This window comes from Macaca nemestrina, chromosome 15, assembly GCF_043159975.1.
Source record: "Macaca nemestrina isolate mMacNem1 chromosome 15, mMacNem.hap1, whole genome shotgun sequence".
Classification (NCBI taxonomy): Eukaryota; Metazoa; Chordata; class Mammalia; order Primates; family Cercopithecidae; genus Macaca; species Macaca nemestrina.
In genome coordinates, this window is record NC_092139.1 from 104,360,947 (window position 1) to 104,380,079 (window position 19,133).

Sequence of the window (19,133 nt, forward strand, 5' to 3'; positions counted from 1 at the left end):
TAGTATGTGCATGTACACATGAGCATTCATGTGCATGTGCAGGTACATATGTATATGTGTACCTGTGCTTGTTTGGGCAGTGTGTGCTTATGTACATGCATGTGTGGGCAGTGTATGCATGCACATATGTGCACACGTTAAATGTGTGTGTGTGCGCACGTGTGCATGCATGCATGTGCAGTTCTTGGGATCTTGGAAGATGCAGCTTTGGCTCAAATTCTCCCTTTTTATCCCAATTCTCTCAGACAAGTGGGACAGTTCTGGCTCCCAGAGCCCCTGATCTTGATAGTGGGGTGGACCTTGGCTTAAGTCCATACCACCTACTGTGATGTCCACCCAAGCCACAGGAAACATATGAGTCCTTGCCACACCAGACAGCGGTCACCCTCCTCTCTGCCCTGCCATCTCCACTGTTGCTTTCTCCACGCACCACAGAGTTGTTAAAACCTGGTGGCTGAGGGCGCATTGCAGGCTTAACAGCTCGGAGTGGTTGGAGACTTGCTCATGGTTCCTGACCTGGGGAGGGGCAGGTGAGATTAGGTGTCAGGCACTCCTGGTCTCATAGAAAGACAGTGGGGCACTCTGCCTACTTCCCTCAACACCTCTCTTGCATCTCTCCCTGGTAAATGCTGTCCTATCGGTTTGGTGTCTCTTGTCGCTGAAGCTAAGGGAAATCCTAGGACTCCAAGAAGGAGACCTTCTTTGAGATGGCTCTGGAGGATTTAATAACTTTCTTCTTCCCAGTGAAACTCTGGGGTGGGAGGAGCCCCCAGGACCTCCCAGCATCCTGTTACATGCAGTCCTATTCACAGAGCCCCTGGACAGTGCCTTCTCAGGACGCTCACCGTAGGTTTCATAACCCTCATTTCACAGATGAGGAAGCGAAGGCTCAGAGACACAAAAGAACTTGTCCAGGGTTACATGGGCAGCTAGTGGCAGAATCGGGATTTGGATCTGGGTCTGCCTGTCTTCAGAGACCGAGGAGTCATGGACGTTTGCTGTTTAGGGTCACCCAGAGTCTGTTCCTCCTCCTTCTAGTTCCAGTACCCTAATGTCTTTTAGAGTCATTGCTTCTTCCCCATCGGGTGCAGTCTTGAGGTCCAGTCCATTAAGGCCCCCTGCCCTCCCTTAGACACTGACCCAAACTGAGCTCATCAGACCCTCTGTCCTGGACCCCGAGCCAGGAACAGAGAGCAACAGGGACAAGCACCCCATCCCCAAAGAGAGAGAAGCAAACAGCAAAGAGCAGTCATTCCAGCCTTGGACCGACCAGGCCGTTGAGTAGCTCCAGCTTCCCAGGCTTGGGAGCTGCTGCAGTTCCTGCCCATTTTCAGGTCTGGGTTTTCAGATCCCACTCAGTGGGCTAGCCAATATCCTCCAAATAAATCACCCCACCCCTATTTTATCTATTTATTTATTTATAGACGGGAAGTTTTGCTCTGTTGCCCAGGCTAGAGTGCAGTGATGTGATCATAGCTCACCCCTACTTCAAACTCCTGGGGTCAAGCAATCTTCCTGCCTCAGCCATCCTGACTAGCTGGGACTACAAGCATGCAGCACCATAGCCAGCTCATTAAAAAAACTTTTTTATTTTATTTTTCAATGTTGCCCAGGCTGGTCTTGAATTCCCGGCCTCAAGTGATCTTCCCACCTCGGTCTCCCAAAGCATTGGGATCACAGGCGTGAGCCACCACACCCGGCCTCCCCATTTTATTTACTTCAGTCAGCCACAGTTGGTTTCCATTGCTTGCAATAAAATAATCCTCTCTGGTACCCTGAGCGTGGTGTTGGGGGATCCTGCTCTTTGCCTGCTGGGAACCCCCTCTGTTCTCTGTGTATTGATGAATTATGACATTGAAGGCACTCAGAACAGGGCCTGGCTTTCAACAAATGACTCTGTCATTCTTATTACTGTTCTCGTCTTGGGCTCCAGTTCACATCGGGGTCCAGGCTGGGGTGTGTGGCCAGGTCTGGCCCTCCCAGGCCTTGGGGCTGTTAGGATCCCCATGAAGCCTGAGCTCACAGGTCTTGGTTTGCTTTCTACCAGGCAGATGCTCGTGAGGCGTCAGATGGGCACTCACCACAGCTGGCATTAATTGACCATGTGACCGCCTGGCAGCTGCTACCTATGCTGTGTTCCAGGGGCGTCAGCCAGGAAGGGCTGGACTCGCCATCCTCCCCAACTGGTGTTATGAAGTGTGATGATCCTTATTGTTCTGAGCACCTACGATGTGCCCGGCCCTTTAATGATAGTAAGGGCAATCCTAATCATAAAAGCCACAGCATCAAACATTGTCACAGTTCGTTTTTCCCAGCATTCTTATGGGGAGGCGTGTGCCCATTTTATGGATGAATAAATTGAGGCCGAGGGACATTGCTGGGAAAACATGGAAGGTGCTTGGGTTCCAGTTGGTGTCTCAACATTAGCAGTAGTGCTGGCTGGTTTCTTTAGATTTACTTCAAGGTAAACACAAAAGTATTTGATTTTCTAAGATAGCACAGCTTGATCGACATGAGAAACACACACACTCCTATTAATATGGCTTTGATTATGCTCTTTGCAAAATATTCCTGGCTCTATTTTATATTTCCTTCACCTCCTCCCTGTGTCATGTCTGGATCCTTGGGGACAAATGGGAACATCCTCACGCATGCTGGCTATGCACCGATGACTCCCAGATTTCTGTTTTTTTGTTTGTTTGTGTTTTGTTTCTTTTTGAGACAGTTTCATTCTTGTCGCCCAGACTGGAGTGCAATGGCGCAATCTCAGCTCACTGTCACCTCCGCCTCCCGGGTTCAAGTGATTCTCCTGCCTCAGCCTCCCAAGTAGTAGGATTACAGGCATGCACCACCATACCCAGATAATTTTTGTATTGTTAGTAGAGATGGGGTTTCACCATGTTGGCCAGGCTGGTTTCGAACTCCGAACCTCAAGTGATCTGACAGCCTCGGCTTCTCAAAGTGCTGGGATTACAGGCGTGAGCCACCGCACCCTGCCAACTCCCAGATTTCTATCTCCAGTACAGCCGGTTCCTGCATCCTAGACGGGCTTCTCCAACAGCCTTCTTGACACCTCACTGGGATGGCTGGAAGGCACCTCAAGCCCCATACATCCATACTCTTGGGCTCCCTCTCTCCCTGACTCTGCTTCTCCCACAACTTCCTTCACCTCACAGGCTGGCAACTCCATCCTCCTTACGCTCAGTCCAAAGCCCTGCAGTCATCCTTGGCTTCCTCTCTTGCTCTCTCACCCACATCTCATCCATTAGGAAATCAAGCATGGTTCAGGAATTGGTCACCTCTTTCTCTTCTACCACTTCCACCCTGGTCTGAGCCACCATCCTTTCTTGCCTGGATTACCCCATTATCTTCCTACACTGCTGCCAGCTCCTATACCGGCCCCACCTTCATCCCTTCCCCATGCAGAGACTGGATGATCCTTTGAAGACAGGAGTCAGACTGTGTCCCCTATCTGCTCAAGCCTGGGTTATGACTTCCATTTTGCTCAGGGTAAAAGCCAAAGGTATAAGGGCCCCTAGGACCCTCCTGATCTGGCCTCAGGTCCCACAGCACTCTTCTGCCTGCTCTGCTCAGCCACACTGGTCCCTTGCTGTCACCCCCTACACCAGGCTGGCTCTTGCCACAGGGCCTTTGCACCAGCTGCTCCCTCCTCCCTCTCGCTACGCACACAGCTCACTTCCTCATCTCCTGCGGGTCTGCTCAGTGAGCTCCTTCTTCCCTGACCACACTAAGATTGCATTGTCCACATCTCACACCCTAAACCCTTCCTCTCCCTCATGCTGTCCCGCTTTTTCTTTGTTTCACAGCAAGTATCACCTTCTGATACCCTTATGGAAGGATTTCACTTATCTACTTCAGGAGAATTTCCTGAAGGTGATTTATGATTACTATTTGTTGTCTGACTTATGTCAGCTCCCCCAGGGTGAAACTCTTTGCCTGTTTTGTCCCCAAATCTCACAAACTTCTGGAGCACCGCCTTGCACGCAGTGGACACCCTGTGGATGAATCCCCAGTAGTTTTCCTTGTATCCTCAAATTTCTCCCTGACACTGGAGCCACAGAGCATCATTTCATGCCCTGTACATGGCATCATTAGAATCTGCAGAAAACAAGAATGACCCTGCAGTGGAAGCTGCTGGCTCGGCTGTTGTTCTCACCTTTGGGCTCCACCCATGCCAAAGCCCTTATAGGCTCCTGCTCTGTCACACCTCAGGGCCTTTGCACACGCTGTACCTCTTTCTGCCCAGTGGACTCTTAGGTGTCACTCAAAGCCCTGGTAAGGTGTCACCTCTTCCCTGAAGCCCTCCAGGACACTCCCACCCTCTTCAGTCTTGGGAACACTTAATCCCTCTTCCTTTCCTGCAGTGACATACCTATGGCATTTCTCAGTGTGTGGGTCCCAGTGTCCCCCTGGGTCATGGCTCTGTGTCCATTGCACCATCAGATTGTGGGCTCCTTGAGGGCAGAGGCTGGGCTCTTGCTCTGTGTCCTGACCTGGCCTGGGGTTTGGCACAGGGCAGGTGCCCAGTCAGTGTTTGTGGGGAGGACAGAGTAAACTTGACACAAGCCAGGAGATAACAAAGGTGGTTGTGAAGACCTTTTCAAGGTCACTGGCTGGTGGGGAATGAATACTGTCTTATTATTTGATCATTTATTTATACTCTATTTTCAAATAGGATTGGAGACAGCCTGAGATGAAAGGCATAGATACAGCAAAAATGAAGCTCTGCGTCTTGAGTGCCTCCTCTTCCTCCTGGTTCTTCCTCCCTGGCTATAAACATGCCCCAGTCTCTGTCTTCTTAACAAAAGTGCCCTGAACCCTCCAGCAGCTCTATGGCCCTCTGCAGCCCAGGCTTTCAAACCAGGCCTGCAGCCATTGTCTATGCTCAGACCCACTTTCTGAAGCTGGAGTCATCTTATTTCTGCCCCATCCCCCCAGTAAACCCATTGTAGCCGGAGCATCGGGTACTTCTATGTTACTAATACTACAGACACATTCAGATCTAAGTCACTGGAGTTCTGGGTAGCCTCGGGCATTTTGACCCCTCTTCCCTTCTCCAACCCCTTGTTTCCCTTGGCTGATGTGACGCCACATTCTTGGGGTCCCTCCTAACTCTCTGGTTTCTCCTTCCCACCTCCCGTTCTCTGCTCATCCCGTAAACATCTATGAGCCTCGGGACTCCCTCTCTCAACCCTTCTCTACTCCGCTTTGGGAGGCCAAGGCAGGAGTTATCATTTGAGCCCAGGAGTTGGAGACCAGCCTGGGCAACCTAGCAAGACACTGTCTCTACAAAAAAATTAAAATTCAAAAATTAGTAGTGCACGTCTATAGTCCCAGCTACTCGGGAGGCCAAGGTGGTAGAATCTCTTGAGCCTGGTAAGTCGAGTGTGGCAATATGTCATGATGGCACCACTGCACTCTAGTCTGGGTGACAGAGTGAGACTCACTCCTGTAATCCCAGCACTTTGGGAGGCCGAGGCAGGCAGATCACCTGAGGTTGGGAGTTGAAGACCAGCCTGGCCAACATGTCAAGACCCCATCTCTACTAAAAATACAAAATTAGCCTGGCGTGGTGGCACATGCCTGTAATCCCAGCTACTCGGGAGGCTGAGGCAGGAGAATCACTTGAACCCAGGAGGTAGAGGTTGTGGTGAGCTGAGATTGTGCCATTGTACTCCAGCCTGGGCAACAAGAGCGAAACTTGCTCAAAAAAAAAAAAAAAAAAAAAGGAAGAAAAGAAAATGTTGAGCTCTTGGCAGTTTGTGAATTCCTCTCCCTTGACCTTGGGACAGCAGCGTGATTGTGACCATTTGACAGATGAGAAAACTGAGTCTTCAAGAGGTTACAGTGGTTTGCACAACATGACTCATTTAGCAAGTGCTGGCTCTGGACAGTGAGCCCAGGTGTTCCAATTCCCAGGCCCTGCCTCCTTCCTTTCGGTGATATGGTCTTAAGAGAGTTAAAGAAGTGGGTCGAGAGAGCTCAAAAATAAGCCACTGGGCGTTTGAAGTGTGCATGCTTTGGGCTTCCTCTTTCTTGTTTTGCTTTTATTGAAATTTTGCAATCTTAAGCTTCCTAAGTCTTGGTTTCCTAACCTGTGAGATGGGAACGATGACCTCCCGCCCCTTCCTGGGCTACTGTGAGGCTTAAACGATGGTGGATGTAAAGCACTTAAGAAAACTTCTGGCACACAGTAGGTGCTCAATCCATGTCAGTCCTCCTTCCCTTTGAAGAGCCTGTCTGGCTTTGAGAGCTGGTGACATATGCCCACTGTCATGCAGTTGATTGTGGGTGATGGATTTGACCATCAGCCCTGCTGCAGCCCCAGCACAGGCTCTGAGAGCCAGCCAGAAGGCTGAGTCAGTTCTCTGGGTGAGTTCCTATGCTCTGGCCACGAATTTATGGAGGAGGATCCAGTCACACAGCTGCCTTCTGGCCGGGATGTCCCTGCACAGTCCCTAGCAGCAAGGCCACCCTGAGAACATGACTTGCGATGGTGTCTGATTCCATCTCCTAGCCACATCTCCAACTCCTGGGTTCAGCCAACTGGCAGGTATTTCCTGGACTCAGGAAATGTGAGAGAAGGAAGCCTGTCCCTGCCCACCTAGAATTTCCTTATCAGTATCATCATTTGTCTGTGCTCTTATGGGACCTCACAACAGAGTCTCAAGGTGGGTGGCATGCTCTTCCTCTGGACAGATGAAGAAAAGGATGCTCAGAGAGGTAGGGTGACTATCCCCTGGTGATAGGATAGTAAGCGGACAGGCTCCCCCAACCCTGCTCTTGTCCAATGTGAGCACAGATTCAGATTCAGGGTCAATGACAGCCAAGTGAATTGAGCCTGCATCCCTTGATGACCAGAGGGAGCCAAGCCCCCTTCTCTCCTCTTGCTACTGAATGGACTTTATGTAAGGCAGAGAGGAATTTGTACTGCATTAAGCCCCTGAGCTTTGGGGGTTTATCTGTTTCTAGAATTACCCAAACTAGTCCTGGTGGTAACTGCAGAATGAAAAGAGAATTGCTCAGGAAAACTGTGTCGGGTGAGAAAGAAAGGGTGAGGGAGGGAGTCTCAAGGCTTGCAGATGTTTATGGGATGAGCAGAGGACCGGAGGTGGGAGGTAGAAATCAGAGAGGTGGAAGGGACCTCAAGAGTGTGGTGTCCAGGAGAAGCAAAGAGTCCAGGAACCACTGCACCTGGCTAGCATTTTCTCTGTTTAAGCTGCTGCAATCTCCCACTCAGATGCTCCTTAGGGGTCGTCTATGGCTTACTCTGTTCTTCTGCAGTTTCTTCTCTTCACAGCAGCCAAAGGAAGTTTTTGAAACAGAAATCAGATCATGGTACTTCCTTGCTCAAACTGTTAAATGGGTTCACATGCATTCCTGACACCCTGTCCCTTAGCTTCTTTTCAGCCCCTGGCCACCTTTTCACCTTTTTGTCACCCTGTGCTTCTTCTTCTTCTTCTTCTTCTTCTTCTTTTTTTTTTTTTTTTTTTTTTGAGATGGAGTCTTACACTGTTACCTGGGCTGGAATGCAATCGCGTGATCTCGGCTCACTGCAACCCCTGCTTCCCAGGTTCAAGTGATTCTTCTGCCTCAGCCTCCCGAGTAGCTGGGATTACAGGCACCTACCACCATGCCCAGCTACTTTTTTATATTTTTAGTAGAGACGGGGTTTCACTATGTTGGCCAGGCTGGTCTCAAACTCCTGACCTCGTGATCCGCCCGCCTCGGCCTCCCAAAGTGCTGAGATTACAGGTGTGAGCCATCGTGCCCTGTCCACCCTGTGCTTTTTCTTGTTCAAAGGCCTTTGCATATACTCTCTACTCCGCTTAGAACATACCTATCTCTTGCTCTTCAACTGGACAGCACGTCATCCTGCTTCAGATTGCAAGAGACATATCACTTTCTCAGAAATGCATCTTTCTGCTCCTCTATCTAAATTAGGATCCCTGGGTTTCTCTCCTACAGCACGCCATCTCTTTCACGCTGCATGATTTGCCATTGCATTTTTACTTGTTTGTTTTTTAACGTCTGTCTCCCTCTTAGAATGTAAGCTTTGTGAGGGCAGGCACTACCTCTGCTTTGCTCACTGTCAAGTCCCCAGCCCCAGCACAGTGCCTGGCACCAAAAGGGCACTCAACACTTTTGGTGGAATGAGCAGAGGTGTTTGCTGCTGTTTCCCCAGTGTGCCTGATCCTGCCATTCCATTCTTGTGCTAGAAAGGGTGCAGCCCCAGGATCCAGCATGTAGGAAGGAGAAGTGCCCTCATGAAGGCCCTTCCTGCATTCCCAGGTCCCAAGGAAGTGCAGGAGGAGGGAGGGCCTCTTGCACCAGCCCTCTGGTTCCAGAAGAGCAGCTGGCCTATCTCCCTCGCCTGCCACAGTCCCAACTTCCCCTAGACAGCACGGAGGCCACCTCTGCAAAACTGGGCCCCAGATGACAAGGTTCTCCTCTCACCGGGACCACTGGGACACAGCGCGACAACTGACCTATATTAATCACAAGTGCTATTTGCCGTCTTGGTTCCCTCCCAGCCAGCATCAAACCCCACCCTGCACAAGCATTTCCATCTATCCAAGGACGTTGTAAAAATAAAATGATCACAGCCCGGCCCTCGGGGAGCCTCGGCCTTACAGTGTGTCCTGCTCCGAGGCAGACAACATTCACAACCCAGTTTGAGGAGGAAAAGCAGAGAGAAGGAGGAAAAAACAGGAGAGGAATTTGCAGAGGGGAAGAGGGTAAGGCAGATCCTCAAGAGCTTGAAGGCATGAGGGCAGATGAGATGAGAAAGAGAGAGACAAAGTGGCAAAGAAGAGGAACGAGAGCAACACACGGAGAGAAGAAAAATTAGCAAAAGAGCCCAGGGGAGATATCAGGGAGCAGGACTAGAATTCTAACAAGAACAGTGGAAGCATTATAAAGAACATTAAAGAGTCCTGGAAGGAAATTAGTTAAAAGGAGAAGAATGGGATGAAAGGAAGAAAATAAATGAAAAGCAAATAAAACAGACTCTTCTGCCCGCCCCCTAAATGAGATTGGGCTGTTTGCTGAAAATAGAAGCAGAGGAAGTGAAACAACCCAGGAATAAACCAAGGCTGAAGGCTGGACAGTTGGGAAGGAAGGGATGATGGGTAAGACAGAAAGCAATTCGAGGCAGACCCAAGTGACAGCTGGGGGTGGGGGCGGTTGGACGACGACTGGACCGGCCCTTGAAAGCTGGTTGGTGTTCTAGCCATGCGCCAGGCATGTCCAGTCCTCAGAGGCCCGGCTCTGAGGCAAACTCTTTCCTGGACTCCACACCTGCCCTGCTCTTCCCTGCCCTGCCCTGCTGGGAGTTTTCAGTCCCAGGAGGGTGGCTGCTGGTTGTTCAGGAACAAACTGTTCTCCTAAGGCCCAGGTCAAACCCATTGACTCCATTGCTTCTTCTTCAACCGTGCCCTCAGAGGCTCTTGGGCAGCCAAGGGTTCTGTCTGGGAATGTATAGTCTCTCCCGGGTCCATCCTGGAGATGCACATTTGGACAAATGCACATTTGGACATTTTGTCTCCAAATGTGCCGTAAAAGAAGTCAGTGCACTCAAAACTGCCATCCTTCTGTCTCCCTTTACTAATTCACTATTCAACAAGGTTTAACTGAGCACTTAGTATGTGCCAGGACTCCGGTGAATAAGACAAAGTCCCTGACCTGCAACATTTTGAGTTCTTCTTTCCTCCCATCTTTGCCTCCTTCCTTCTTTTTGGCTCATATTCACCCCTCCAGTGTTTCAGTTATTCTTGCTGCATTGCGAACCACCCCAAACTTACTGGGTGCAAACCAACACCAATCATTTGTGATTACATCTCTCATGCATCGGCAGTTGACTGGGCTCAGTCATGTAGTTCTCACCAGGGTCTTTCACTCAGTCACAGTTAGATGGGGGCTGAGGGCTAGGGGCTGGGGCTGAAGCTGGTTTGAAGGCCTCCTCCCTCATGTGTCTGGTGGCTGGGAGCTCACCTGGAGCTGACAGCTGAAACTCCTAAGTGTCCATCACCATGTGTTCTGGCTCCCTTACTGCATGGTGACTGGGTTCTAAGGGGTTGTGGTGCCTTTTCCGACCTACTGTCAGAAGTCACATAGCGTCGCTGCTGTTGTATTCTATTGGGAGTACTGCTCTGCTCTAAGATAGTCATAGAGATCCATCCAGTGTGAAGGGGAGGGGACACAGACCCCACCTCCTGATGGAGGAGTGGCAGTGTTCCTTGCAGGACGAGTATGTGGGCGCATCTTGGAAAATACCATCTGCCGCAATTTGCCTTCTGGCCACAGCTATTCACGATGATTCATACCCACCCCTGTTATGAGCTGAACTGTGTCTCCCCAAAAGTTCATATGTTGAAGCCCTAATCCCAGTACCTTAGAATGTGACTGTATTTGAAGACAGGTTCATTAAAGAGGTGATTAAATGACAATGAGGTCATTATCATGGGCCCTAATCCAAAATGACTGTTGTCCTTATTAAAAAAGACTAGGACACAGACATACACAGAAAGAAGACTGTGGGAAGACACAGGGAGGAAGCAGCCGACTCTAAGCCAGAGAGAGACCTCAGAAGAAACCAACCCTGCTGACACCTTGATCTTGGACTTCCAGCCTCCAGAACAGTGAGAGAATAAATTCCTGTTTGTTAAGCCACGCAGGCTGTGGAATTTTGCTATGGCAGCCCTAGCAGATGAATACGTGCCCCTCATGCAAAACCTGTTCATTCCTTCCCCTCAAGATCCGTATGGCATCTGCTCAAAGGCCAAGATCCAGCCAGGTGCAGGTAGGAATGCATCTCCTCAGGTGGCGTTTCTTGGGTACAGCTCCTTGAGTGCCACTCCCATTCAATAGGAAGACCTGTAAGCTAAAGAAGTGAGTTATCTGCCCTCCTACTCCTACTCCACAATGGTGGGTCAGGCACAGGAAAGCTATTAACACCATAGGCACCCCTAAACTAAAGGTGGAGGAGCAGGAGACACACAGGAGTCACTGGTCCAGAGCAGTTCTGAAATCCATCTGGCTCAAGTTCCATCCTTCCTTCAGGACTTGATGAAATCTCTGCGGCTCCATGTGCAGAGAAGCAACAGGACTTATCAGCAAGAGTGTAGGCTTTGAGGCCAAATAGGCCGTGTTCAAATACTGCTCTGTCAATAAGAGAAGCTAAAAAATGAACTATTATTTTCGCATGTTGTCAGTTCCTGGAATAGTCCTCAGTCCAACTGCCTGGGAAAGACTCCCCACATGGCTCCTTACTCTGGCCTCTGGGCTCTTGGTTCTTTCCTCTGGACCACCCTTGGGTTTCCATAAAAAATGTCCAGTGTTTGCAGCTGAGCAGTTTTTCTTAACCTGCTTTCTGCCCATGGAGATTTTATGGTTCAAAATCTCCCTTTTCATTTGGTGCCCTCTCTAACCCTTTAATTCAAAGCCGAAACAGGCCCTTTAAAAATTGTATAGGTTTCTTATCTTATGAGTCAATTTATAATCCCTTCCATTAGACAAAAGTCATACCCACAAATCTCTTTTTCACCTTGGGCTCTTGGCAAGACTGCCTTTATGATTCTTAGAAGCTCTATTATTTAACAGAAAGGGTCTTCAACATATGCTGTTAAGATCCTTAGAAGGCCTTTGTCTGCTTGAAAAGGTCTATGAGGTACCACCTTAAATCTTTCTAAGGTCTTAATAAAAGGCTTTATAGTTATGTCCTTGGATTCATCTTTAAACTATTTTCCTATTAATGACCCTGGCTTTAATCTTTGCCTGGAAGACATTTCTTATTCTGAGAAGGAAGAAAGTTTTCAAACCAAGGAAGTCTTGGTTCCTTTATATTTAATAGTTAATTTTTTAGCTTCCCTTATTGATAGAGCAGGATTTGAACACAGGACTATTTGGCCTCAAAGCCTGCACTCTTGCTGATAGGTCCTGTTGCTTCTCTGCACATGGAGCCTGCAGGGATTTAATCAAGTCCTAAAGGAAGGATGGGACTTGAGCAGTAGATGAAGGGAGGGCATGGCAGGCAGGGATGCCACATGGATGAAGACACAGAAATGGTAGGGAATGCAAGGTGCATTAGGGGACAGAGGCAGCCACGTGCACGATCCGTTTCCATCCCTCTCTCCCTTGTTTTGTCCTTCACACATTCGATTCCTACTTCCATTCCCTTATGACCACTGTTTATGTGCTTTTGTAGCACAAGCCCTCTGATATCTTCCACACTACACTCCACCCTTCAACTGGTTGGCTCACGTGAGTTCCGTCTTCCCTGAGAATGCCTTTCCTCATCTTGTCCACCTGGAGCATGACTTACTTATCTGTCAAGGCCCAAGATGACTGTCACTTCCTCTGTGACATTCCATATGAGTTGGGATATTCTAATGGTTGTAACAACAATGCCAAATGCCTCAGTGTCTTAATACAAGAGTTTTAGTTCTCACTCAGTTGAATGAGAGTTGGCTGTGGTGAGGCAGGTGGGCTCTGCTCCCCAGTTACATGGGGTTCCTTCTGTCCAGTGGCCCCACTGTCCTGTAGCACAGAAGTTTGCAAACAATGATCCGTTTTTGTAAATAAAGTTTTATTGAGACTCAGCCTCACTCATTCGGTTACACGGGCTGCTTTAGCACTTTGATGGTAGAGTTGAGTAGCTGCGACAGAGACTGTGTGGTCCAGAAAACAGAACATTTGCCCTTGAGTGTTTACAGAAGAGGTGTGCTGATACTTGCTCTGGGATTGGTAAGTCTGGAAAGAGATTGTGTGGAGACTCCTCTGGGAGTGATGCTCCACATCACTTCCTCCCACACTCCACTGGTCACAGATGGTCACATGACCCCAGCAGGCTACAAGGAGGCTGGGAAATGTAGTCTTCCTGGATGCTCAGGAGGAAAATGAAGCAGGTCCCACAGACACATAGCCTTGTCTGTCCATTTACTTCGTAAATAGCTACTTAGGCTGATCGTGGTGGCTCACGCCTGTAATCCCAACACTCTGGGAGGCTGAGGCAGGCAGATCGCTTGAGTCCAGGAGTTTGAGACCAGCCTGGGCAACATGGCAAAACCCCATCTCTGCGAAAATACAAAAAATTGGCTGGGTGTGATGACACATGCCTGTAGTCCCAGCTACTTGAGAGACTGAGGTGAGAGGATCACCTAAGCCCGGGAGGTCAAGACTGCAGTGAGCCGAGATCATACCACTGCACTCCAGCCTGGGTGACAGGAGTGAGACCCCATCTCAAAATAAATAAATCCATAATTTTTTTAAAAAAACTACCTAGTTCACGATGGCTCTAGTCTGGAATTCACCTCTTTGTGTTCTTTTCAGTTTGTGCTTGTTCCCCCGCTGATCCTCAGATTCCTCTCTCTCCACTCCACCAGTGCCTGATCCAGCCCTCCCTGCGTGCTGACACTGGGCTCCACCCCAGACACGTCTTCGTTAGCAAAACAGACCCGGCCTGTGCCCTCATGGAGCTCCTGGTCCAGCGGGAGAGACAGGCAACAAGCAAAGCATCACAACCAGCCACGCAAACACATGTAAAGTGGCAACTGCGATGATGAAATGCTCCGAGAGAAAAGGGGCAGAGGCCAGGCGCGGTGTCTCATGCCTGTAATCCCAGCACTTTGGGAGGCCGAGGTGGGTGGATCACTTGAGGTCAGGAGTTCGAGACCAGCCTGACTAACATGGTGAAACCCCGTGTCTACTAAAAGTACAAAAATTAGCCAGGCGTACTGGCAGGCGACTGTAATCCCAGCTATTTGAGAGGCTGAGGCAGGAGAATCGCTTGAACCCAGGAGGCGGAGGTTGCAGTGAGCCAAGATTTCACTGCTGCACTCCAGCTTGGGCAACAGAGCAAGACTCCACCTCAAAAAGAAAAAAAGAAAAAAGAAAAGGGGCAGAGTCAGAGCTCTGAGCACATCTAAGGGGGAGGGATCTGATTTAAACCAGTGGTGCCAGGAATGTTTCCCAGAGGAGGTGACATTCGGGTTGTGAGCTGAAGAATAACTCGTTCACCAGGTGGAGAGAAGCTGGGCAGAGGAGGGGCAGGCAGGGGGAACAGCCTGGGCAAAGGCCCTGAGGTGCGAGGAAACATAGTGACTTTATCCTTAATCATCACAGGCCCTTATTATTATTATAATCCAGCTGAGGCTCAGCGAATACTTACTAGGTGCCAGACAGCATGATAAGCACTTTAATTGGAGCAACACTGTGAGAACGAAGCAAACAAAAGCAGAGGCTGTTAATGTCCTGCCCATATTCCTTCAGCCCACCGCAGGGGCACCCTGAAGACAGTTCTCTGCTTACTGCCAGTGTCTTGGGTCACTCTGCAGGCCTGAGAGGCTCAGGATGGGAGTGCTGGGAGTTGAAGCTCCCCCTCACCAATGACAGATGGGAGCTGGAGGGTACATACTCCAGCTTCCTTGCTCTGTGGCTAGCAGATCTGAGGCGTCTCCTGCTAATGCTGCCTCTCAGAGGCCCCCAGGTGATAGAGGCCGTGTTCCGCACAGGGGTACCCCATAGCAGTGCACACCCTGTCTCGCTTCTCCACCCCTCCATGCTACTTTTGGGGCAACCTCCAAAATAAACTGCTTGTTCCTGAACACTTATCTCAGGGTCTGTCTTTGCAGGAAACAAAACTAAGAAATTGTAGTGGGACGAGCCACACACAAAACTTCTCAGACATCGAGTTAAAGAAGGAAGGGGTTTATTCGGCCGGGGGCATCGGCAAGACTCCTGTCTCAAGAGCTGAGCTCCAGGAGTGAGCAATTCCTGTCCCTTTGAAGGGCTCATAATTCTAAGGGGGTGCGCGTGCGAGGGTCGTGATCAATTGAGCAAGCAGGGGGTACGTGACTGGGGGCTGCATGCACCGGTAATTAGATCGGAACAAAACAAGACAGGGATTTTCACAGTGCATTTCTATACAATGCCTGTAATCTATAGATAACAGAACCGATTAGATCAGGGGTCGATCTTTAACTACCAGGCCCAGGGTGTGGCGCCGGGCTGTCTGCCTGTGGATTTCTTTTCTGCCTTTTTAGTTTTTACTTCTTCTTTCTTTGGAGGCAGAAATTGGGCATAAGATGATATGAGGGGTGGTCTCCTCCCTTAAAACTATTAAGCATTTATTAAGAACTATTAAGTACCCCATTTGCTGGATGAAGGAACTGAAGCACAAAAAGTTAACACAGAGTAGCCAGGAAAAACAAAACCAAAGGAAGGCCTTTGAAATGAAAGTGCCAAAAATATGTGTGTGTGTGTGTGTGTGTGTGTGTGTGTGTGTGTGACACAGAGAGCCCGGGGATGTGGGGGCCAGGGGCAGTGAGGCAAGATGAGGCTGGTGAGGTGGGTGCACACCAGGGCAAAGATTTGGGCCACTAACCCAGGGGCACAGGAGGCCTCTGAAAGCTTTAGACAGGCAGGGTGACATGCTATGTTGTGAGGACACAGGTACCCTGGAGACCTCGGTGAATCTGGATTAAAAGGGTCCAAGCAGATGTAAGGAGGTGATTAGGAGGCTTTGGTGGTCATTCTAGGAGGCCCTGGGGACCTGCTGGGCAGGGGCCACTGAGCTCTTCAGTGGTCTCCAGAGCCCTGGGGTCCATATGCAGTCCAGTGCCCAGTGCGTGTCCTAAGAAGGGCACACACTGCCTGCCTCTGTCTCTCCCCGCCCAAACCCTTTCCCCTTCCTCTTAGGTCACTGAGACCCTCGACATTCCTATCCCTGGGTCTCTGGCCTGGGGAGGGTGTGGGCTGCGGAGTCAGGAACTCCCTGCTGCCTGTCCAGGCTGGCAGCTGCAGCAAGAAGGCCAGCCAGACCTCCTGACCAGCAGCCGGCCAGGCCCCAGAGGCAAGCACGTGGCTGTGCGGGTGCCACTGTCTGCCCCAGTGCCCTGAGCTCGGCGCACTGCCAAGCAGATGGCCTTGTAAGTGAGTGCGATCAGAATGGGGTCAGGAGGGTCTGCTGGTCCCAACTTCTCCTCCGCCTCTGCTGGGCTCCACTGCCTTGGCCGCTGTCCTGGAGGTGTTGACCAGCTTGACTGGCCAGGGGCGCCATGCAACCAGGTGTGGCGAAGTATGGTGTGATGTGACCCAGGCGTCCAGTCATGCAGGGTGCGGGGGACACGGATCCTGGGGGAAAGTGATAGGAGCGTGGCAAGGGGCGTTGGCCACCCTGCAGTCACCTCGGGGAGCTCCTGACTGCACACTGAGCCCCTGAGTATGTGGCTTGTGGTGTCGGCAGGACAGGTGTCCCTAGGGAGGAGCAGAAGGGAACTGGAACTTGCTGGGGGCCTACTATGTGCCTGGTCCTCAGTAGGTGCTTCCTTGGGTTATTACTGGCCCCTTGCCCCACTTCAGAAGCCCTCCCTCCACCCTTCCTGGGGGCCTTTTTCTCCAACCCTCCAGGCTAGGGGTTCCAGCTGTACGGGTTCACAGTGTTTATGACTTGGATCTTCCTTGTACCCTGGGACAGACCCTCCAGGACAGCAGTTTCCCTGCAGGCCTTTCCTCCAGCATCCCCAGCCGCGGGATCCTTCCCGGGCGCCTGTGTGTCTGCTGGAGCTGCTGCTTTGTGAGCAAATGAACACAGGGTCTATGCGAGTCCCACTCCCTGCATGCTAGAGTACTCAGCTTCACCTTTTTGAATGTCAGCTTCCTCATCTGTAAAATGGGCAAAATCACTCAAACAGGCCAGGCGCAGTGGCTCATGCCTGTAATCCCAGCACTTTGGGAGGCGGGGGCAGGCAGATCACCTGAAGTCAGGAGTTCGAGACCAGCCTGGCCAACATAGTGAAACCCTGTCTCTCTCTACTAAAAGTACAAAAATTAGTCGGGTGCTAATTTTTTCACCATTGCACTCCAGCCTGGGTGACAGAGTGAGACTCCGTCTAAAAAAAAAAAGAAGTCACTCCCACCTTGAAAGGTTGTGAGGATTAAAGGAGATGAAGGAGGTGGAAGCCTGGCACAGAGAAAGTGCTGATCAGAGGCACACTGCCCGCTGTGTGGCTGGGGCAAGTCTCTGCACCTCTCTGAGCCTCCCTGCCTCAGCCCTAAAGTAGCCCTGCCCTGCCCAAGGAAGGGAGGGAGAGAAGGGAAGCTGACATGGTGTGTGAGCTGTGAGGGTTGTGCACTGGGACAGCTTGGGCCTGTATCTTCCCATCCATGCGATCTGAGGTTTGGGTAGGTGGAGGCGTCTCCCAGCTCCACCTAGCACTAGCAGTCCAGGGATCTTGGAGCTCCCCCTGACCCACGTGGCTCTCTCTCCCTCCATCACTCACCTTTCTTTGGGCCTTTGCACTGCTTTTGCAGCCCGTGGGTGGGGGCTGGTGCCAGGCCAGTCCTGCATGAGGCCCCAAGGCTGCCCATGCGGTGTGGGGGAGGAGTGGGATCCCCACCTTACCTCAAGGCTCAGCCCTGGGCAACACCCCCATATCCTGGTGTCTGCCTCTCTTTTGGGAGTTGGGAGTCCCAGAGCCTGCAAGAGAAGGGAACATGTGGCAACTCCAGAAGGGCGAGGACAGAGAAGGAGGCTCTGCTGAGAGCTCTTGCTGCAGGCTGGGGACTGCTGTAGCCACCCCTTCTGAAATGCAGCGAGAGCAGCCACCCTGGCCAGGCCCCCACTGTGTGCCCGGCATGCTCCCACGGCACGTCTCACCTTCACAGTGGCCCAGCGAGGGAGGAACAACCATTCCATTTTACAGATGGGGAAGCTGAGGTTCAGATAGGCTCGCCCAAGGTAATCCCCAAGTGTGTCTGGCTGCTTCCACCATTCCACCGGCTGCTGTTATAGAATCAATGGTCAAGCCGGCCACAGTGGCACGCACCTGTGATCTCAGCCGCTCGGGAGGCGGAGGCAAGAGGATTGTTTGAGGCCAGGAGTTCAAGACCAGCCTGGGCAACATAGCGAGACTTGGTCTCTTAAAAAAAACAAAACAAAACAAAAAAAACATAGCGAGAGAGAGAGAATCAGTGGTCTTTTCCAACCTCTCATTTTCCGGAGGTAGTGAAACCCCAGGGAGTGGCAGGGTCATCACAGCAGCAATGGTGGAGTGAGGACTCCAGTGAAGTCTGCATCCCTCCTCCACCCCTCCCTCTCGGTCTTCTGCAGCTGTTTATGGACGTTCTCCTTGTGCAGGCGCGGTTCCCATCCCCAGTTCCAATCTGACTCTGTCCCACACCACACGCCTCCTGGAGTGCTCATCACACGCTGGCCAAGGCCTGTGTGGGGACCTCCCTGAAGCGCGGTGGACAGAGGTCCAAGCTAAAACACAGGCCTATCAGCCCGGCCAAGGAGGCCCTGGAGAGGCTGCTGGGGGGTCAGAGAGCACAGGTTCCCCTCCCTGCCCCAGGCCAGTCCTGCACCTCGCTGAGCCTTGGTGCTCTGTAACTGTCTCATGAGTGAAAGCATGAATGAGGGAAACTGTGGGGACCCCCCCCTCCCTTAACTCCAACTCCAAAATTACATCACCTGCTCCCTCAACCAAAACCCTTCAGTGGCCTCCTCCTGCACTTCAGGTAACTCCCAAGCCCTGGCTGGGCTTCTGATCCTTCTTCTTTTTTACTTTATTATTTTATTTTGTTTATTTTATTTTTTTGAGATGGAGTCTTACCCTGTTACCCAGGCTGGAGTGCAGTGGCGCAATCCCGGCTCATTGCAACCTCCGCCTCCCAGGTTCAAGCTGTTCTCCTGCCTCAGCCTTCCTCCAACTCCAAAATTACATCACCTGCTCCCTCAACCAAAACCCTTCAGTGGCCTCCTCCTGCACTTCAGGTAACTCCCAAGCCCTGGCTGGGCTTCTGATCCTTCTTCTTTTTTACTTTATTATTTTATTTTGTTTATTTTATTTTTTTGAGATGGAGTCTTACCCTGTTACCCAGGCTGGAGTGCAGTGGCGCAATCCCGGCTCATTGCAACCTCCGCCTCCCAGGTTCAAGCTGTTCTCCTGCCTCAGCCTTCCTCCCGAGTAGCTGGGATTACAGGCATGAGCCACCACACCAGACTAATTTTTGTGTTTTTAGTAGAGTTGGGGTTTCACCATGTTGGCCAAGTTGGTCTCAAACTCTTGACCTCCAGTGATCCACCCGCCTCAGCCTCCCAAAGTGCTGGGATT

General features: G+C 50.9%; 1 long non-coding RNA gene across 2 annotated transcripts in view; it reads left to right on the top strand.

Annotated features, from left to right (window-relative positions):
* Positions 1-19,133, top strand: part of LOC139358725 (uncharacterized) — a 77,010-nt gene that overhangs the window by 25,598 nt on the left and 32,279 nt on the right. The window lies entirely within an intron of this gene.